Source organism: Myxine glutinosa, unplaced genomic scaffold (assembly GCF_964187855.1).
Source record: "Myxine glutinosa unplaced genomic scaffold, kmMyxGlut1.1 SCAFFOLD_129, whole genome shotgun sequence".
Lineage (NCBI taxonomy): Eukaryota > Metazoa > Chordata > Myxini > Myxiniformes > Myxinidae > Myxine > Myxine glutinosa.
Window position 1 is genome coordinate 637,040 of NW_027616361.1, and position 20,461 is coordinate 657,500.

General features: G+C 46.4%; 1 protein-coding gene across 4 annotated transcripts in view; it reads left to right on the top strand.

Moving 5' to 3' along the window:
- Positions 1-621: 621 nt before the first annotated feature.
- LOC137415359 (E3 ubiquitin-protein ligase TRIM7-like) overlaps positions 622-20,461 on the top strand; it is a 72,622-nt gene continuing 52,782 nt past the window's right edge. For 2 of the 4 annotated variants that reach the window (XM_078768684.1, XM_078768688.1), the window contains exon 1: positions 12,510-12,594. The gene's annotated coding sequence lies outside the window, so the exon portion shown is untranslated. Of the gene's footprint in view, positions 664-12,509; positions 12,595-19,859; positions 20,320-20,461 lie in introns of those variants that run through there. The other 2 variants (XM_078768685.1, XM_078768686.1) reach the window with 2 other exon arrangements.

A 20,461-nucleotide genomic window follows, 5' to 3' on the forward strand; every position in this document is an offset into this window, starting at 1 on the left:
AATACCTATGGAGGGCACTGTATATTCATCTGGTTGTTTAGTTGGTGATTTGCATGTAAAATCTATACATCTCATTTTAAGGTGTGGTTGGGGGTGTGTCCTCGATGAGTATTTTCGTCCTTGTTCATTTTATTTTCCCTCATTGTACCTTATTATGTATCATTACCTTTAAATGATAACATCGGCATCGTTCAGGAGAAACAGAGTGATATTGAGAAAAGAGAGCAATGAAAATAATGACGTCACAACCATCATTTCTCCATCTTTGTGACTTCAGACAGGGAAAACAACTTCAAAAGATGATGTGGAATTTCCACAAGTGTTTGTTAAAGAACCAAGTGGAAGGTGAGAGAGAGTTTGTGATGGACTTGAAAACTGGAATAAGATCGAATAGTCACTGCAAGTAAATGACGTCATGCATTCTTCCGAAATACAACACACACACAACATGCATTTTAAGGCCATGTTCCCTGCTAGAGCGGGGGTTAGCCTTGACATAACAAAATGACATAACATATAACTGCTTTGCTTGTTGATATACCTGCTTGATAGAAAGAAATGATAGAAATGATAGAAATGACAAAACAAAACTGATATACCTGCTTTGCCTCCTGGTTGGTTGTCTGATCGTTGTCCAGATTGAACGCTTCTTCCTCACGAGAGGTAAGGGATGTATAGTTCTGTTACTGGATTGTGAAATAAATAACAAATTATGTTTTGTTTTTCATGTGAAATGTTGATAACCATGTTTGTTGCATCACAAAGGAGAAGATACATTTATAAATAATGATGACCACATTATTTAAATATTTTTTTCCACAGTCTTTTTGAAAAGATCTTTTCCAAGTGGAAATAGTCCACAAAGTTGGGAATGTCAAACTCGGTGGTGTAATGGAGCGTCGGCTCTGAGTCTGGGAGGTGGGAAGTTCAAACCCCATCCGGGTCATACAAAGAGTTTGTAATTGGTACGAGCTGCTTCCTTTCTTGGCGCTCAGCATTTAAAAGGATAGAACATGGACAACGCTGGGAAGGCAATGGCAAACCACCCAGTATAACCTTTACCAAATAATCTGTTCCGGCATCACCCATGCTCTGTAAAAAGTATGGGACACAAATCAAAAAAGTGGGAAATCTTACATTGGTGTAAATCCGTGTAAAGATTGATTAACATCTGATTCCTCACACAAGAAAGTTCATACTTGGTTGGGAAAACGATTGGAGTGTGTGAGGGTGTGGGACAGTGTTGGTAAACCATGTAAGTGGCAATGGGAGTTTTTCTGGTTTTCCTTGTTTGTGTTTCTGTTTTATTAATTTATTTTTCCATTTGGTTCCTGAGGCTGATTTATAACTCACTGTTTATGCCAAATGTCTCCTTCACTCAACTTGTACGTGAGGATCACACAAGGCCTAACACAAGGAATTTCAACACAGGAGGAGACCACGAGGCCCATGAAGCCTGCACAATCGTGCAAACATCCTTGTACCACTCGACCTATCTACCACTGAGAGTCATTGCCTCAGTAGTCGTTCATTTGGTTGTTGTGGACAATAATACAGAAGCAATGGAGGTCACGATCTATTCCCAACCTGGGGGAATGCCACTTGTTTTCCAGCTCTCTGAGTTTTTGTTTCTCACACTTAATTTAGTGGAAATACCAAGGAGTGTGAAAACGAGTCTTCACAGATTGTGTCGTGGCAGGTACATGGACATTCAACAAGGTGCAAGAACAGAGCTGTGGCGGTATTTGCCTGTTATTATGTTTAACATTTGCCATATACTTTTCATATCTCCCATATAAACCACAATGTCAGTTTGTGTGTTTGCGCAGATGTCTGTCCCCCTTCATAAGGGAAGGTTTTAAAGGCCAATCTTTTAACACCAATATGTGTTCACTGGGGTCTGTTTTTGAAGAAAAAACAAACTCGAAGAGCATTTTCCATAAAAGATTAATTATGTTTCTTCTGCAAGAATTGTAGACGGTGGCTTGCACAATGAGACTCAAGGGCGGTGTACAAAAGTGTTATTTTAAACAATAAATACAAGGCGTGCAGAGTAAAACGAATGTTCATTTACGTCCGTATGATGTTTAATACGTAAAAAGATGCAAGTACACCTTGACACTAGGCCGAGGCTTCAGACTTTGGCACGCTCATGAGGCTGCACCACTGAATAAACTGTTCAAACCCATTATTTGTGATGGGCTTTTATACTCGTACATAATAAATGCCTTCTGCTTTTCATTGATAGCATTCATTCCCTCTCTGCTCTACCACCCTGTTCTCTCTGCCTCTGGGTTATATTTAACACCATCCATATTTGCTCCTACCTCCTCCTTTTTATTTTTTATATTCATGGTCAAGGCTCGTGGAAGAGCAAGAACACTGAACGGATCATGATGCAACAGAACAAGAAGAACAGCAGAAAGAGGGGGGATACACAACAGCAGGGCTGAAGGGGAAAATAGAAAGAAACTTGGACAAATACTGAGAAGTGGGGAGGAAAGAGGGAGTAGGGGAGTATGCATGCGGTGGACAAGATGGAAAGTAAAAGTCTTTTTGGTGTTTGAAGCAAGCTGGGGGACTGGTATGCCATTGAAGAGACAGAAAAGGCAAAATTGAGAGGATTGGGGGGGGGGGGGGGAGGGCTTTTTTTCTTCTTTTTTGTGAATTGGGATGAATTGAAATTGGGATGAAAAATGATGAATTGATTAGATTTTAGTGAAAATCCAGATCTGGATCCAGATCTGAGTATGTTTTAAGTGATTCTTCACCACTGAGTGAAATAGCCAAAATCCATATGTAGCATGGTATCGCAAAAAAATAAGGATGGATTTGGACAGGTTGAGTGTTTGTCAAAGACGCATCGAGCCAATTTTGGTGAAAACCCAGATGTGGGTTTGAGAATTTTCTGAAGGATTCTTCACCATTGAGAGATGTGGCCAATAGGTACCCGGGAAGGTACCTCAAAACCGAGATGATTTTGCTCCCAGCTATCCAATATGTAGGCCTGAGCTACCTGAAAACCAATTCGACAATATAGACAGGAAGGTACGATTTACCACGAGAAAGATTGATGAAAACACAAACAGCAAACAGGGATGAAAATATCACAGAAAAACACAACAGCTACAGTTTGGAAATCTTCGTGTTGATTGAGGGGGAAGGAGCAGCCGCAAATTTAACTGAGATGTCGGGCAATCTAAAGCTGGAAAATAACTTCTACCTCCTCCACAATGTTGGAATGGGATCATTATTTTATGAGCCAAGACTTTGCAGACAAAAAAAAGATGTCGAAATCCTGTAACTTACTTGATGTGGACAAGTTTATCTGAAAGGTCATCCCACAAAGTAGTTCAAATAATATGCACAAAACAGTTCATAAATATTTTCGTTGTTGCAACTACAAACAGTATGATAATTTGGCCTTGCTACTAAAAAGAACAAAGTAACAAGGATGAATTGATTGTATTTTAGTGAAAATCCAGATCTGGATCCAGATCTGAGAATGTTTTAAGTGATTCTTCACCACTGAGTGAAAGGGCCAAAATCCATATGTAGCATGGTATCGCAAAAAAATGAGGATGGATTTGGACAGGTTGAGTGTTTGTCAAAGACGCATCGAGGCAATTTTAGTGAAAACCCAGATCTGGGTTTGAGAATTTTCTGAAGGATTCTTCACCATTGAGATATGTGGCCAAAATGACATATTGCGCACTGTAACATGATGTTTCACAAAGTTGAGGACAGATTATAACAAAACTTGGTGGAAGAATGGGGCAGGTGGCAATAACAAGCCAATTCGATTTTGCTTCAGGTTCAGATGCAGATCCGGCCTATCAATGGAATACAAAATACAAACTTTTCAGCCTGGCGGAGGTGTGCACTCCACCGAGAGCCGTTCTTGTTCCTCCACCACCGAAGGTGGAAGGAGATTGTTTTCACCCCTATCTGTCTGTCTGTCTGTCAATGAGCACGATATTTTAAGAAGGAATGGACGGAATGAGACAAAACCTGCTGGACAGGTTGCGTGTGTGACAAGGACGAATTGATGCGATTTTGATAAAGATCCGGATCTGATATGTTTTTGAGTGATTCTTCACTATTTAATGTTAAGGCCAAAAACCATGGATAGAATGATGCCTCAAAAAAGTTATGGATGCATGCATTCCAAGTAATGCTCGGGAAAAGTTCATATACAGTGAAAGGGTACCAGTTCCCTTGATTGTACCTCTCAAATTGCTTATTCTATGGAAATCAAGGGAGGCGAAATGTGCCCCTCCCGTTTTGTGGGATCGTTTCTCTGGATGCAACTGTAACATACAACAGCACAACAACAGGCATTTTAAGGCCATTTTCCCTGCAAGAGCGGGTGTTAGCCTTGCGGTCCCCATGACAATGTTCTCCATTTTGCCCTATTTTCTGCATCTCCCCTTGTTAACCCCCTTGCCCACATTTCTTCCTCGACCATCTTTAGCCAAGTCTTTCTCGGTCTTCTCCGTCCTCTACTTCCTTCTACATTCATTTCCATCACTCATCACTTCTCACTTTCATCCTTCCTCAACACATGACCAAACCATCTCAACCTGTTTCTCTTCACAGCATCCATCACAGGCTCTATTCCCATCATCTTTCACAATTCATCATTTGTCTTCCTCTCTCTCAACGATACTCCACACATCCACCGACCATTCGCATTTCCACCCTTTCCAGCCTTCGTTGTTGCTCTACGTTCATTACCCATGTCTCGCTCCCATAAATCATAACACTTCTCACACATGCAGCATACACCTTTCCCTTCAGCTTCAATGACACTCCCCTCCTCGTCAGCACGCCACTCAGTTCCCGAAACTTCTTCCATGCACATCTCACTCGAGCAACCGTTGCCGAGTCTGATCCACCTTCTCCATTCAGCATGTCTCCGAGGAAACAAAATGTTTTCACACCTTCCAGCTTCACGCCGTCTCCAATATCCAACTCAACATTTCCTCCATCTGCAGCTCCCTCTGTGCACACCTTACACTTGAATGTAGCAGCCACACTGGTTAATGACCCTCTCAAGCCACTACATTTTTGATGAACCCACTCAGCACACATTGTACATTGAATGGAATTCACTCCGACACCCTTCCTGTACACAGCACACGGCCACTTCCCAGTTCTTTCCACCTCACCACATGCTTTACCACTTGCCATCACCTTCGTTTTTCCGATATTCACCTTCAGACCTTTTGTCTCCATACATTCCTTCCACTTGTTCATCTTCTCCTTCAGTCCATCCATACTTTCTGCAATCAACACCAGATCATCTGCATACAACAACTCCCACGGTAAACCCTCCTTTACATTCTGAGCCAGCACCTCCATCACAGCTACAAATAGTAGTGGACTTAGTACCGACCCCTGATGCACTCCCACCTTCACCTCAAACTCACCACTGTTCCCGTCCTTCCCCCTTACAGCTGTGCACGCTCTTTTGTACATTGCCATCACCACTCTGATCAACCATTCCTCCACTCCTAACTTCCTCAATGCCTATGTCACTACTTCACGTGGAACCCTATCGAATGCTTTCTCCAGATCAACAAACCCAAGAAACAACTTCTTCCTCTTCTCCATGTAATTCTCCTGCAACTGCCTCACAATAAAAAGCACGTCTGTCGTTCCTCTTCCTGGCATAAATCCAAACTGCATTTCGTCAATCTTCACTTTCTTCCTTATCCTCCTCTACAACACCCTTTCCAATACCTTCATTCCATGCTCCAATAACTTTATCGCTCGATACGAGCCACAGTCCAGAGGGTCACCTTTCCCCTTGTATAGAGGGACGAGGGTACTCATTCCCAATCCACTGGAATGCGGCCTTCTCTAACCACCAGATTGCAGATCTCTGTCATTCTCTTCACACCCCAATTTCCCGCTGCCTTCATCATATCTCCCACAACTCAACTTTAACATGGCGACTGAAAATTAGTTTCTTGGCTTAAACTGGATGAAATTGCCTGCAAATTGCAGAATTAAATGCTTTGCACGTTGAGGTAATATGTTGCAAGTTTCAGCAATGTACGTTAAGCATTCTTGAGTTTTATTAAGAAAACCCCCAAATTCACGATGGTGTCCGTCCGTCCATCCGCCTGTCCGCCCACAATGTGTTGTCGCTCATATCTCAAAGGCTATATATTGAAACGAGCTGAATCAAGGTCTGGCGAGTCGGGTGGATGAGGATGTCACTCGAAATGCAGGTCCTCGATTGTTGTAGCTGTGGTTCGGGCAGTATGGGGCCGAGCATTGTCATGCTGGAGCAAAACACCTGTAGTGAGTAGTCCAAGACGTTTTGATCTGATTGCTGGTTTCAGATCAGATTCAGATTTGTTTTCATTTCAGTTTCAGATTTAAGTTTCAGATTCAGTTTTCAGATATGGCGGCTCCTTGGCGGAGTATCGTTGAGAGAGAGGAAGACAAATGATGAATTGCGAAAGATGATGGGAATAGAGCCTGTGATTGATGCTGTGAAGAGGAACAGATTGAGATGGTTTGGTCATGTGTTGAGGAAGGATGAAAGTGACTGGTTGAGAAGAGTGATGGAAATGAATGTAGAAGGAAGTAGAGGACGGGGAAGACTGAGAAAGACTTGGCTAAAGATGGTGGAAGAAGAAATGCGGGCAAGGGGGTTAACAAGGAGAGATGCAGAAAATAGGGCAAAATGGAGAAGATTGTCATGGGGACCACAAGGCTAACCCCCGCTCTAGCAGGGAAAATGGCCTTAAAATGCATGTTGTTGTTGTTGTTGTTTTGTTGCTGGTTTCAGATGATTTTTAAGGAGGTCCCAGTATGACGCACTGGTGGCTGTGGTCCCTCTGGGCATGTAATGCCCCACAAGTGGACGACAGCTATCCCAGAAGAGCGTCAGCATCACTTTTCCAGTGAACGGCTGTGTGTGGAATTTTTTGGGCTCCTGTGAAATTGAATGGCACCACTCTTTGCTTGCCCTCTACATTTCTGGCTGAAAGTAGTGGACCCAGCTTTCATCCCCAGTCACTATACGCTGCAAGAAAGCATCGCCTTCTGTTTCATAACGTCGCAGAAGTTCTTCACATGCCTCCACTCGCCGTTTTTTCAGTTCGGGTGTGAGATGTCTGGACACCCATCTTGCAGACACTTTGCTGAACCCCAGCACGTTGTGAATGATATGGTATGCTGAAACATGGCTAATGTTCAATTCGGAGACCACATCATCCAGCGTAATGCCATGGTTTTCCCTTGGCACGCGCTCAACTCCTGCAACCATTTCTGGTGTGTTGGCTGTGTGAGGCTTACACGAGGGAGCAGCATCTGCCACACTGGAAACTCCACTTTTAAACTTCCTGTCCCAGTCGTACACCTGCTGCAGCAATAAACAAGCATCACCATATTGCATTATCGTTCTGCGATAGATTTCACTGGGATTCATACCCTCACTTACCAAGAAACGGATGACAGAACGTTGCTCCTACCTGGTGCATGCTTCTAAGGGAGCCGCAATCTTGGGTTGTTAGGGATGGCTCAACTGAGGTCATACGCTCAATGTTGCCAGATCTAAAACAGACAAAACATGCCTCTTACCCATAGATATAACATAGGGTAGGTGGGGGTAATATGGACCCCCTAAGCCAAAGTCCCGATGGAGGCTATACAAATAGACAAGGAAAATTTCCAAATAATGGTTTATTTAGACAGCCAGACAGACTACATCCCCGTGCAGTTTGGGTTGAATAAAATCAAAGACACATGATTGAGGGGACAATAAAAATATGCCATCAGTGTCCATATTCCAAACAACGTGGGGAATATGGACCCCCCATTGGGGTAATATGGACCGCGGGTCCATCTTACCTCAATGTGGTAAGTCCAGTTTCTTTTCGACAAATGTTCCCTGGGACAAATGTTATTTTTCGATTTTTCAGTGAACAACCTTAGTGACACTCGTCACAGACGAAAGCACCTTTACCCTCATAGTCAGTTTCGTTTTCGTGGGCCCATTGCTTGCATTCACTGCATTGGATCCAAGAAAATTCAGGTGGATCAACAAAGAACTCATTGCAATATATGCAGTAGAAATTACTCATGCAGTTTTCAGGTCCTTTTCTGTGTCGCTTAGCAGACTTGGTAACCTGCTTTCGAATGGGAGGACCGTGCTTTGTTCATGGTCTGTTGCCTTTTTTCGCTTTCAAATTAGTTGGGGATGAAGGATTCTGCATCTCGCGTGTTGGCCCTTTCTTCAATGCCCTTCTCTCTTGTTCTTGATGTTCCACGATCAAACGTCTTTTATAAGGAGAGGATGTGATGATTACGCTTTTTCGGGGCGAGTTAAATCTACGACAGTGCATCGTCACTGTCGGATTTTTATACAGAATCAAGTGTACATGTTATCGGCTGTTAACAAACAGCCGATACTTGACGGCTACTTGGACCATGCCTAGTTTTGCTTAGTCACATATTTCGGTGCAGAAAAATTTATTTGATTCAAATTTTGACAGTGAACATGCTGTTTTGTGGACTTATTCTATTAGCTTCCTGTGTGGGGAATATGGACATCGACCATGGGGAATATGGACATGGGTCCATATTAGACACAACCAAAGGGTCAATATTCCCCACACCATGCCCTCTCGATCATGTCAGCATGCCCAGTACATAACAGTGGTGCTGTAGACAGCTCTCACGTGTACTCAGCCAGGGACACCACTCATCAATCAAGCTAGTGACTACATGTACATACACAGTACTGCATGCTTATGAATTGTAAAATTTGAGATGAAAACTTTTGGAAGTTTGCACTTACCATCATTAAAGAGTTTGAATCAACTGCAGTTGTTCACTTGCTGGTCGGCCATACTTGTTTATCCCGTGATATGGAGACGAGGCTTGATGCAGTGCATCATGGGAAATTCAGTGGGGTCCATATTCCCCCGGGGTCCATATTACCCCCACCCACTATATGTCGTCTTCAACTCGACACATAACATTCTCGAATTTATGTCGCCGTTTTAAGGTTACTTGTTGACAGGCCCTCGTATTTTGTGTTGCTGTTGCTTTTGTAATGAGAAGCGGCTTGGGAAAAACACCATGATAAAGTTATCTTAACATGGATATACACCTCAACATGCAACCCCCTTGGTGGGGAAAACACCCTTGGGGTGTGGGGGAAGTTAAATTTCTCCAACCTCCATCGTGTTACTTACTTGTCTTCCTGTCAAGTTCGGTTGCGATTGGATAAGTAACGTATTTGTGTATTTGTAGAACTAGTACACCCACTCACTCCGGGAGTGGCAGGAAGGGTCATTCCTCTTTGGGGTATATAGATTGCAGTCAATCTATGGTCCTGTCTCAGGAACGTTGGGTGTGTGTTCCTTTACCAATTTTATTGTGGAGAGATTGCCATTTGGTTGAAGCATTTGAGCAGGCACTCCATTCAAAACCGTTAAAAAATGGCGGGCTTGGCAAGTGCAAGCTAGTTGCTTGGAAAATTAGCACAACCCATGTTTCCTCCCTTTGTTTCGTGTGAAACAGCAGGAGCGAGTTTCAAAAGTTTGCTCTGAAAAATGGCACGTTAGCGGCAAGAAGGGTCATGTTATTAACCCAACCCCTATGGGGTATATAGAGTACAGTATATCTTAGCTCAGTTCTGAAAGTAAAAAACCTACCTCATGGATGTTGGGATTCCTCCAAATTTCTTTATTTAGTGTTATAAACAGCATAAGCGACTGTTTAAAAAGCTAATCATGCGTGTTTGTGGTTTATAATATTTTTACTTCTGGTGGAGGCCGTTGGGCCATTGTTCCCATGGAAATGCCATGATAAGCTATTTATAAACATTGACTTGACGTTTGTTCAAGGAGGAAAAACACCTTGGGGAGGTGGGATATTATTGGTATTAATATTGTTTTGTAATAACATTATTATTATGCTGTTGTCGTTCATTTTGTTATTCGAAGCGGTCTTGGAAAAACGCCACGATAAAGCTAACTTGCCATGGATATACACCTCAACATGCAACCCCATTGACGGCAATGGTGGGGAAAACCTGCTCGGGGGAGAAAATCCTCCTGGAGAGGGGGACAAATGAATGCGCTGAAACCTTCAATGTGCAACCCTGAGTCATCCTGTCAAGTTTGGTTGAGATTGGATAAGTAATGACGGAATATATTGCGGTCAATCATTCATCAGTCAGACAGACAGACATACAGACAGACACCAAATGGCATATTTTAGTATGATGATGGGGAAGATGATACACTTTTACGATCTCCATTATCAACATACAACTTGAATTATTTATTTAATAAATACACTTTTACCATCTCCACTACCAACACACAACTTTGAATTACTTATTTACTAAATACACTTTTACCATCTCCACTATCAACACACAACTTTGAATTACTTATTTACTAATGACACTTTTACCATCTCCACTTCCAACACACAACTTTGAATTACTTATTTACTCAATACACTTTTACCATCTCCACTTCCAACACACACCTTTGAATTACTTATTTACTAAATACACTTTTACCATCTCCACTTCCAACACACACCTTTGAATTACTTATTTACTAAATACACTTTTACCATCTCCACTTCCAACACACACCTTTGAATTACTTATTTACTAAATACACTTTTACCATCTCCACTTCCAACACACAACTTGAATTATTTATTTAATAAATACACTTTTACCATCTCCACTTCCAACACACAACTTTGAATTACTTATTTACTAAATACACTTTTACCATCTCCACTATCAACACACAACTTTTAATTACTTATTTACTAAATACACTTTTACCATCTCCACTTCCAACACACAACTTTGAATTACTTATTTACTCAATACACTTTTACCATCTCCACTTCCAACACACACCTTTGAATTACTTATTTACTAAATACACTTTTACCATCTCCACTTCCAACACACACCTTTGAATTACTTATTTACTAAATACACTTTTACCATCTCCACTTCCAACACACAACTTTGAATTACTTATTTACTCAATACACTTTTACCATCTCCACTTCCAACACACAACTTTGAATTACTTATTTACTAAGTACACTTTTACCATCTCCACTTCCAACACACACCTTTGAATTACTTATTTACTAAATACACTTTTACCATCTCCACTTCCAACACACAACTTTGAATTACTTATTTACTAAATACTCTTTTACCATCTCCACTTCCAACACATAACTTTGAATTACTTATTTACTCAGTACACTTTTACCATCTCCACAACCAAAACACAACTTTGAATTACTTATTTACTAAATACACTTTTACCATCTCCACTACCAACATACAACTTTGAATTACTTATTTATTAAATACACTTTTACCATCTCCACTCCCAACACACAACTTTGAATTACTTATTTACTGAATACACTTTTGCCATCTCCTTGACCAAAGCACAACTTTGAATTACTTATTTACTAAATACAATTTTCCATCTCCACTCCCAACACACAACTTTGAATTACTTATTTACTGAATACACTTTTACCATCTCCACTACCAACACACAACTTTGAATTACTTATTTACTGAATACACTTTTACCATCTCCACTACCAACACACAACTTTGAATTACTTATTTACTAAATACACTTTTACCATCTCCACTCCCAACACACAACTTTGAATTACTTATTTACTGAATACACTTTTGCCATCTCCTTGACCAAAGCACAACTTTGAATTACTTATTTACTAAATACACTTTTACCATCTCCACTCCCAACACACAACTTTGAATTACTTATTTACTGAATACACTTTTGCCATCTCCTTGACCAAAGCACAACTTTGAATTACTTATTTACTAAATACACTTTTACCATCTCCATGACCAACATACAACTTTGAATTACTTATTTACGAAATGCAGTTTCACCATCTCCATGACCAGCACACAACTTTGAATTACTTATTTACGAAATACACTTTAACCATCTCCACTGCTAATACAAAACTTTAAACTGCTGTATATATTTATTTATATCCCCATTCCTATCTCCACTGTGTACTTACACATTAATTTAGTTGTTTAGGTGGTTACCTGTAAAACGTGATTTACCTGTAAAATCGACACGTCCCATTTTAAGGTGTGGTTGGGTGTGTGTTCTCTGAGGATTTGCATTCTTGCTCATTTTATTTTCCCTCATTGTACCTTTTAATTTATTATTACCTTTAAATGATGAAATCGACATCGTTCAGGAGAAACTGAGAATGAGACTGAGAAAAGAGAGGAATTCGTATTTTGTCGTCACAACCATCTTTTCTCCATCTTTGTTACTTTACACAGGGAAAACAACTTCAAAGGATGATGTGTAATTTCCACAAGTGTTTACGATAGAACCAAGTGGCTGAGAGTTTGTGGTGGACTTGAAACCCGGAATAAGATTTAATAGTCACTGCAAGTAAATGACGTCAATGCATTCCCACGTGACATAACAAAACTGACATACCTGCTTTGCTTCCTGGTTGGTTATCTGATCGTCGTGTAGTTTAAACGAATCTTCGTTACGAGAGGTAAGGGATTACTTTAAGGTTACTGGATTGTGAAATAAATAACATATTATGTTTTGTTTTAATTAGAAATGTTGATAACCATGTTTGTTGCATCACAAAGGAGGAGATACATTCACAAATAATTTTTTCCCGGAGTCTTTTCAAAAATATTTTTTTCCCAAGTATATCAAGTAAATAATCCATTTGTGGGGAATGTCAAACCTGGTGGTTTAATGGAGCTTCCGCCCTGAGCCTGGGAGGGTCGGAGAAACAAACCCCGTCCGAGTCATACAAAGAGTTTTTTTTATAAATGGTACCAGCTGCTTCCTTGCTTAGTGCCCAGGATTTAAAAGGATAGACCATGGACAAGCAACGCTAGGAAGGCAATGGCAAACCACCCAGTGTAACCTTTGCCAATAATCTGTTTCGGCATCACCGACACTCTGTGGAGTATGGGACACAAATCAAAAAAGAATATCGAGTAAAAAAGGTGGGAAATCTTACATTGGTGACTGCACACACTGGCGAGGCTCTGACCTGTTCAAAGCTCCATCTTGTTTTATTTTTGAGTCAGGGACTCACAGTCTTTGGGAGGAGAAGGGGAATTGCTAGATTGCTATCACAATTTTGCCCTGGAGAAAAGTACACCTTGTGGTGCTGCGCACACACTACACGATTGCCAGAGAGGTAGGCCACAACGCGTTAGTACAACAAAGAGTCTTTATTCAAAGCTCACACTTCAGCACTGGGCGGGCTCGAGTTTAGAGCCCGCATATATGTGCCGAGGCCATGCCTAGTCCCCGGGCGTGGCCGATCGGTTGAAAGGCGGGGCATGAGCTTTCGCTCCCCGCCTGGACGCGCGCGCCACCCACTGGTGCATGGAATTATTGCCCCTTGTGCCCGCCACACGCGCCCCCCCCAGAATTCCCGCGCACCTGAAGGGTGAGTTTGCGGGGAAGCCGGATGACCCGGCCGAAACGCCCCCTGGCGAGGGGTGCCGGGCTAGGGGGTGGCGGGACAGTGGGGCTGGGGGGTCCCGGGGGTCCAACCGCAGGGGGGCGGCCTCGATGCGGAGGCAGAGCTGCTTGCGGGGGGTGGTCCGGATCGAGGAGGGCCGGCTTGAGGCGGTCCACGGAGATGCGATCCGGGGCACCGCCGATGTCGATGGTGAAGTATTTGTCCCCGGTCTCCAGCACGCGGAAGGGCCCGTCGTACGGGGGCCGTAGCGGTGCCCGGCGGGCGTCGAGCCGGACGGAGACATACTTCGCCGTGCGAAGCTTCGGGCGACATGGGAAGGCGGGTCACCGTGGTGTGCCGTCGGCACCGGGGCGAACCTCCGGGCGGTCTCCTGAAGGGCGGAGCGCTGCTGCGCCGCGGACCAAGGAGCCGTGGAGTCGGGGATGAATTCCCCCGGTACCCGCAGTGGTTGCCCGAAGACCAGCTCCGCCGAGGACGTGCACAGGTCGTCCTTGGGCGCCGTCCTGAGGCCTAGCAGGACCCAGGGGAGTCGGTCGACCCAGCCACCGTCGCGGAGGCTGGCCCGGAGCGCGGCCTTCATGGAGCGGTGAAAGCGCTCGCACAGGCCATTGGCCTTGGGGTGGTAGGCCATGGTGCGGTGTAGTTTCACCCTGAGGCCTTGCGCCACCGCGGCCCAGAGCTCCGAAGTTAACTGGGGGCCGCGGTCGGATGAGATGTCCGAGGGGGCACCGAACCGGGCAACCAAAGTGGCGATGAAGGCTTGCACCACATCAGCCGCAGGCGTCGCCGCCAATGGGACGGCCTCCGGCCACCGTGTGGTGCGGTCCACCATGGTGAGGTGGTGGGTGAACCCCCGCGAGGGGGGCAGGGGTCCCACCAAGTCGACGTGCACGTGGTGAAAACGACGCTCGGGCACCGCAAACGGGGCCAACGGGGCCTGGGTGTGGCGGTGAACCTTTGCGCGCTGGCACGCGAGTCACGTCCTGGCCCAGTCGCGGACGTCCTTCCGGAGGCCATGCCAGACGAACTTCGCCGCGACGAGCTTCTGGGATGCCTTCGTGCCCGGGTGGGACAGGCCGTGGATGGTGTCAAAAACTGGGCGCCGCCAGCCAGCGGGCACGATGGGGCGAGGCCGGCCGAGGGAGACGTCGCATAGGAGGGCCGCGCCCGTGGCGTCGAACAGCACCTCGGTGACGCGGAGGCCCGTGACGATGGTCTGCAAGGCCTGGACGCCGGGGTCGGTGGTCTGGTCCTCCGCCATCCGGGTATAGTCGACCCCAAGGTGGACCGCGTGCACGACGGACCGGGAAAGGCAATCCGCCACCGGGTTGTCTTTACCCGCCATGTGATGGATGTCCGTCATGTACTCGGACACGGCAGAGAGGTGACGCTGCTGCCATGCCGACCATGGCTCGGCGACCTTGGCCATCGCGAACGCAAGGGGCTTGTGGTCGACGAAAGCCGTGAACGGGCGGCCCTCGAGCAGATGGCGGAAGTGTCGGACCACCAGGTGGAGCCCTAGCAGCTCACGGTCAAAGGTGCTATAGCGGCGTTCATGCAGGCGAAGCTGCCGGCTAAAAAACGCCAGCGGTTGCCAAGCACCACACACCCACTGCTCGTGCACCGCACCCACCACATAGTCCGACGCGTCGGTGGTGAGCGCGATCGGGGCATCGGGCGCCGGGTGCGCCAGCATGGTGGCGTTGGCCAGGGCCAGCTTTGCGCCCGCAAACGCCGCGGCCATCGGCTCTGACCAGGCGACGTCACCTTTGCCCGGCTTGCCCCGGAGGGCCTCGTGCAGGGGGCGGAGGAGCTGGGCGACATGGGGCACGAAGCGGTGGTAAAAATTTACCATGCCCAGGAACTCCTGGAGTCCCTTGATCATGCGGGGCCGCGGGAAATCCCTGACCACCTACACCTTGGCCGGTAAAGGGATGGCCCCGTGCCTGGTGATGCGGTGCCCCAATAAGTCGATGGTGGCGACGCCGAAACGGCACTTGGCGGGTTTGATGATTAGGCCATGCTGGCCCAGGCGTTCGAAAAGCGTGCGGAGGTGGAGTAGGTGCTCCTCCCGGGACGCGCTGGCGACTAGGATGTCATCCAGGTTCAAGAAGAGGAAAGTTAAGTAGCGCAAGACGCTGTCCATAAGCCGTTGGAATGCCTGGGCCGCATTCTTCAACCCGAAGGGCATCCTCAGGAACTCGAAGAGGCCGAAAGGGGTGATGACGGCCGTCTTCGGGACATCATCCGGTTGGACGGGGACCTGGTGGTAGCCCCGGATGAGGTCCACCTTGGAAAACCTGGTCGTGTTTGCCAACCGGGCGGAAAAGTCCTGGATATGCGGGACCGGGTAGCGGTCGGGGGTGGTGGCATCATTGAGCCGGCGGTAGTCCCCGCACGGCCGCCATCCTCCGCCGGGCTTCGGCACAATGTGCAGAGGAGAAGCCCAAGTGCTGTTGGAGCGCTGTACGATCCCCAGCCGCTACAGCGTGGCGAACTCCGCTTTCGCCACGGCGAGCTTTGTGGGCTCGAGTCAGCGTGCCCGGGCATAGACTGGCGGCCCTACCGTGGGGATATGGTGCTCCACCCCATGTTTAACGGTCACCGCTGAGAAGGTGGGCCACGTGAGGGCCGGGAAACTGGTGAGGAGGCGGGTAAAGTCATCCGCTGCCGGAAGCGTGCAAACTAAACTCGCCGGGACGGAACCTTCCAGCAAGCTGCTTGGCAAGCCGCTCGGTGAGCCGCTCAGTGAGCCGCTCAACGAGCCGCTCAGCGAACAAGCGAGCAAGCTGAAGGTTTCGGCCTGGACGAGCCGTCTGCGCTTCATGTCGACCAACAGCCCATTCGCACAAAGGAAGTCCGCACCGAGCAGTGCCATCGCCACGCTGGCGGTCACGAACGACCATTGAAAGCGCTGCCCTCCGAACCGCAGTGAGAGGCAACGCTTCCGGAATGTGCGGATGGGTGTACCGTTGGCGGCAAGCAAAGCGGGGCCCCGGCCTGTGGTTTGCTTGTCGGACGTGGAGGCGGGGAGGATGCTTACCTCCTCTCCTGTGTCACAAAGAAAACGGCGCCCAGACAAGGTGTCCGTGATGAACAGGAGGCTGCCAGAATGGCCGACGCTCAGGGCCGCTAATGAGCGCCAGCCCGGTCGTTTCCCGACCTGTCAAAAGAGCACGGCGGACGACACGATTTAGCCTTGCGGCCGAACCTGGCGTGGTAGTAGCACCAGGTTTGCGGCGGCGGCGGCGGCCGTGGCGGCCACGGTGTTGGCGGCGGCGGTGGTGGGCAGGGCGCGGCAGCGGCCACGAGGGGCGCTGTAGCCGTCGCCCCGGGATCCACTACGGCAGCACCACAAACCGACCGTGTGTCGCAGGCTGCGAAAAACTTGTCGGCCTCTACGGCCAGGGCGGAGGGTTCCTATATTTTGGAACCGGCCAGCGCGATGCGTACCTGTGCATGTAGCTGGCGTAGGAAAAGCACCCGGAATAAGAAATCCGGGGGCTGGTCACCAAGCAGCGACAGCATAAATTCCATCCGGACGGATGGTCGTGTGTCGCCGAGTTCGGGAAGGTCCAGGAGGCGATCAGCCCGTTCGAGCTCCGTGAGCCCCAACGTGGCGAGCAGGAGACGTTTGAGCGCCTCGTACTTGTGGTCACCCGGTGGGCGCCGAAGGATGGACACGACGTGGGCGGCAGTGCCGGGCCCGAGGGCGGCGACCACGTGGTAGTACCGGGTCTCGTCCGCCGTGATGCCTCGGAGCTGGAACTGAGCTTCGGCCTCGACAAACCAGACGTCAGCTTGCGCTTCCCAAAACTCCGGGAGTTTAACTGTGACGGCGTTGGTGGCCATGGCACGTTCGGTGGTCAGCGACGGCTGAACCAATCATGGTCACCAGTGTGGTGCTGCGCACACACTACTCGATTGCCAGAGAGGTAGGCCACAACCTGTTAGTACAACAAAGAGTCTTTATTCAAAGTTCCTACTTCAGCACTGGGCGGGCTCGAGCTTAGAGCCCGCCTATATGTGCCGAGGCCACGCCTAGTCCCCGGGCGTGGCCGATCGGTCGAAAGGTGGGGCATGAGCTTTTGCTCCCCACCTGGACGCTCACGCTACCCACTGGTGCACGGAATTATTTCCCCTTGTGCCCGCCACAATCTCAAGATACACACTTCAAACAACTCTCCCAATAATACAATTCATTTGGGCAATTTTTACATTCAGGAGTAAAATAGGATTTTGAAAACATGTCACCGGTTGTGAATCCTCATAGCAGGTGAGGCCTGATGGAATCCCAGTCCGTTTGATTTGTGGATTTGCTAGTGAATTCAGTGCCCCATTAACGATATTGATACATTTGTGGGGGTAGGGCAGAAATACCATCGTGGAGTTAAGATTGTATAGGTTTTAGCATGGACCTTGCACGCAAAGAAGAGGAACCATGATATAATAAATAAGGAACCTGTCAGGTTAAGAGTGTTTGCATGTCACCACACGGAGGGTGGTTTTGTATTCACTAGATAGGGTTTAAGGATAATTCCCAGTATGTAATTGCCTCCTGTGATTTTCCCTTCTGTTTTTTACAAGTAAAAAGACCGGCCATAAAAACCCTGGTTCACCAACAACAACAATAACAACAACGGCCATTAAGCCGACATTGCCAACAGAAGACGAACATTTCCGAACGACTGCTAGATTCCGCCTCCAAGGGATCGTGACCGATTGGCCACACCCCGAAGTTCGTCGTTGGTTGAGAGCATATGGAATTATTCAATGGGGCGTGGGGATTGGTCGGGGAGTGACTTCAGTTCGGGAAAAAGGAGGGTGTGTCCCTGCCCCTCTCTCTCTCTCTTTGGTGCTGGCTTGGTGGCGGGTGGTTGCGTTTTCTCGTGTGTGCTTGAGGAGAACTGTTTGGAGCCCAGAAAACCTTGCAGCATTGGAGCCTGGGGTGTTGTTTTGACTTGGAACTCTTCCAGGGAGCTAAGGACCGGGTGGTTCTGGCTGAGCCTGGATCGAGTGGGGGAACGTTTGGTTGCCTGCTGCATGGCTCAGTGTGCTGGTGTGCTTGACCGGTCCCATTGTTTCGGCACTTTGATGCGCGGTCCTCTAGTCGACTGACCCCACCAAAGTGCTCGACGAGGCCAGAGCTGAGTGCCAAATAAAAAACGGGATTTTCTTTTTATTTTCTTTAATCATTCCCCTGTCTGTATTCAGGTATGAGTGGAGACGTCTCAAATTACGATATTCGTTTTTACCTCACCTTTCATTCCTATGATATTGCACTTATTTTCATTAAACCATTTTTTATTGTATTTCTTTGTCGTGCCTGTGTGTTCGTTTCTGTGTTTGTGGGGTTCGGATAACCCCCCTCGTGCTGATCGGCCCAGGAAAGGACCTCGTGACCTTCGGTCCCACGCGCACCATAAAAGGAACTGACATTAATTTGGTTGGACGCTTCGGGAGTAGCAACCATCGGCCACCCATCATCTTGAGGTGTTTACTCCGGTGATGCGACAATATCTTAAATTCTTCATTCACAGTGGAAAAAAGCAATTGTTGTCCCAATCCGGAAGACTTCGAGGCCAGTTTGAAACCAATATCGTTGACTGATCACTTTGCAAAATTAGCTGAAACCTTTGCAACTCGATGCATACTCAGTGACATTAAGGACAATATTGACATCAATCAATTTAGTAACCGAGCAGGTTATTCCATCTCACACTTCCTTGTTAAGTGTTTTCATTAATTAACTTGTTAATTGTTAACAATCTGTATGTGCACGCTGACAAACGACTACGTCACTGCACGGTGGTTGCAACAGATTTCTCTAAAGCTTTTGATGAAATATGTACATTGTACAATGTGGTTGTAACATGTAACATCGTTAATTCAAATGGGTGTCGGGGCCTGCCTTATTTTTCTGGATATGTGGTTTCTTGGATAAAAGAGTTCGATATGTTAGATACAAGGATACCTTGCCTGTAAATCAAATCCTGTATGAAGGGGTACCAAAGTGTACCAAATTGGGCCCTCTCTGTTGTTTGGCTCAAATCAATGATGCAACGACTCAGCATGATGACGATGCTCATATTCTAACCTTCAAGTATGTTGATGACATGACATTGGTAGAGGATTGAAGGGGCAGGGAACCTAATGTGACAATACAATCTGCCTTGAATGTTTTTCCCCATTGGGCAATTAAAAATAACATGAATTTGAATACTGATAAGTGTGTGCTCATGGAAGTTTGTTTCATGAAGCAACCTCCGCCAAAGCCTCAATTTACGATCCAAACGACTGTACTGCAGATGTTTGATCACATGAAAATACTGGGTTTTGTCATCTGATCTGATCTGGAGTGGAATCTTCACATCAGCAATATTGTCATCGGGACAAATGGAAAGTTGTTTATGTTGAAGATGCTGAAAAAGTTTAACTTAGCCGTGGAAGATTTTTGATTTGAAGATTTTTAGAGTATGCTGTTCCAGTTTGGAATGCTGGTCTCACAATCCGCCAAGATAACCAACTGGAACAGCTTCAGAAAATGGCTCTCCGAATCATTCTCGGACAATCATACAATCAGGTTCTTCAGTTTTGTGATATTCCACCCTTCAAACAATGTCGGCTTGAAACTTGTCCGAGATTTTCAGGCCAATTTCTAACATCTAATGAGTTTCGACATTGGTTTCCAGACCTGAGGCAGGATCGGACACAATATTCTCTCAGAAACTCATCTCAACTCTCACAAATCACATGTAAAACCCAAAGGTAAAAAAACAGTGCTGTACCATACTTTAATATTATTAGTGAATAATATACATTGTACTCCCTTTTTAACGATGTCCTCTTTTAATATTTTTAAAGTAGTAAATAAATTCCATGTTTATCTTTTTGTACCATTCTGCTGATT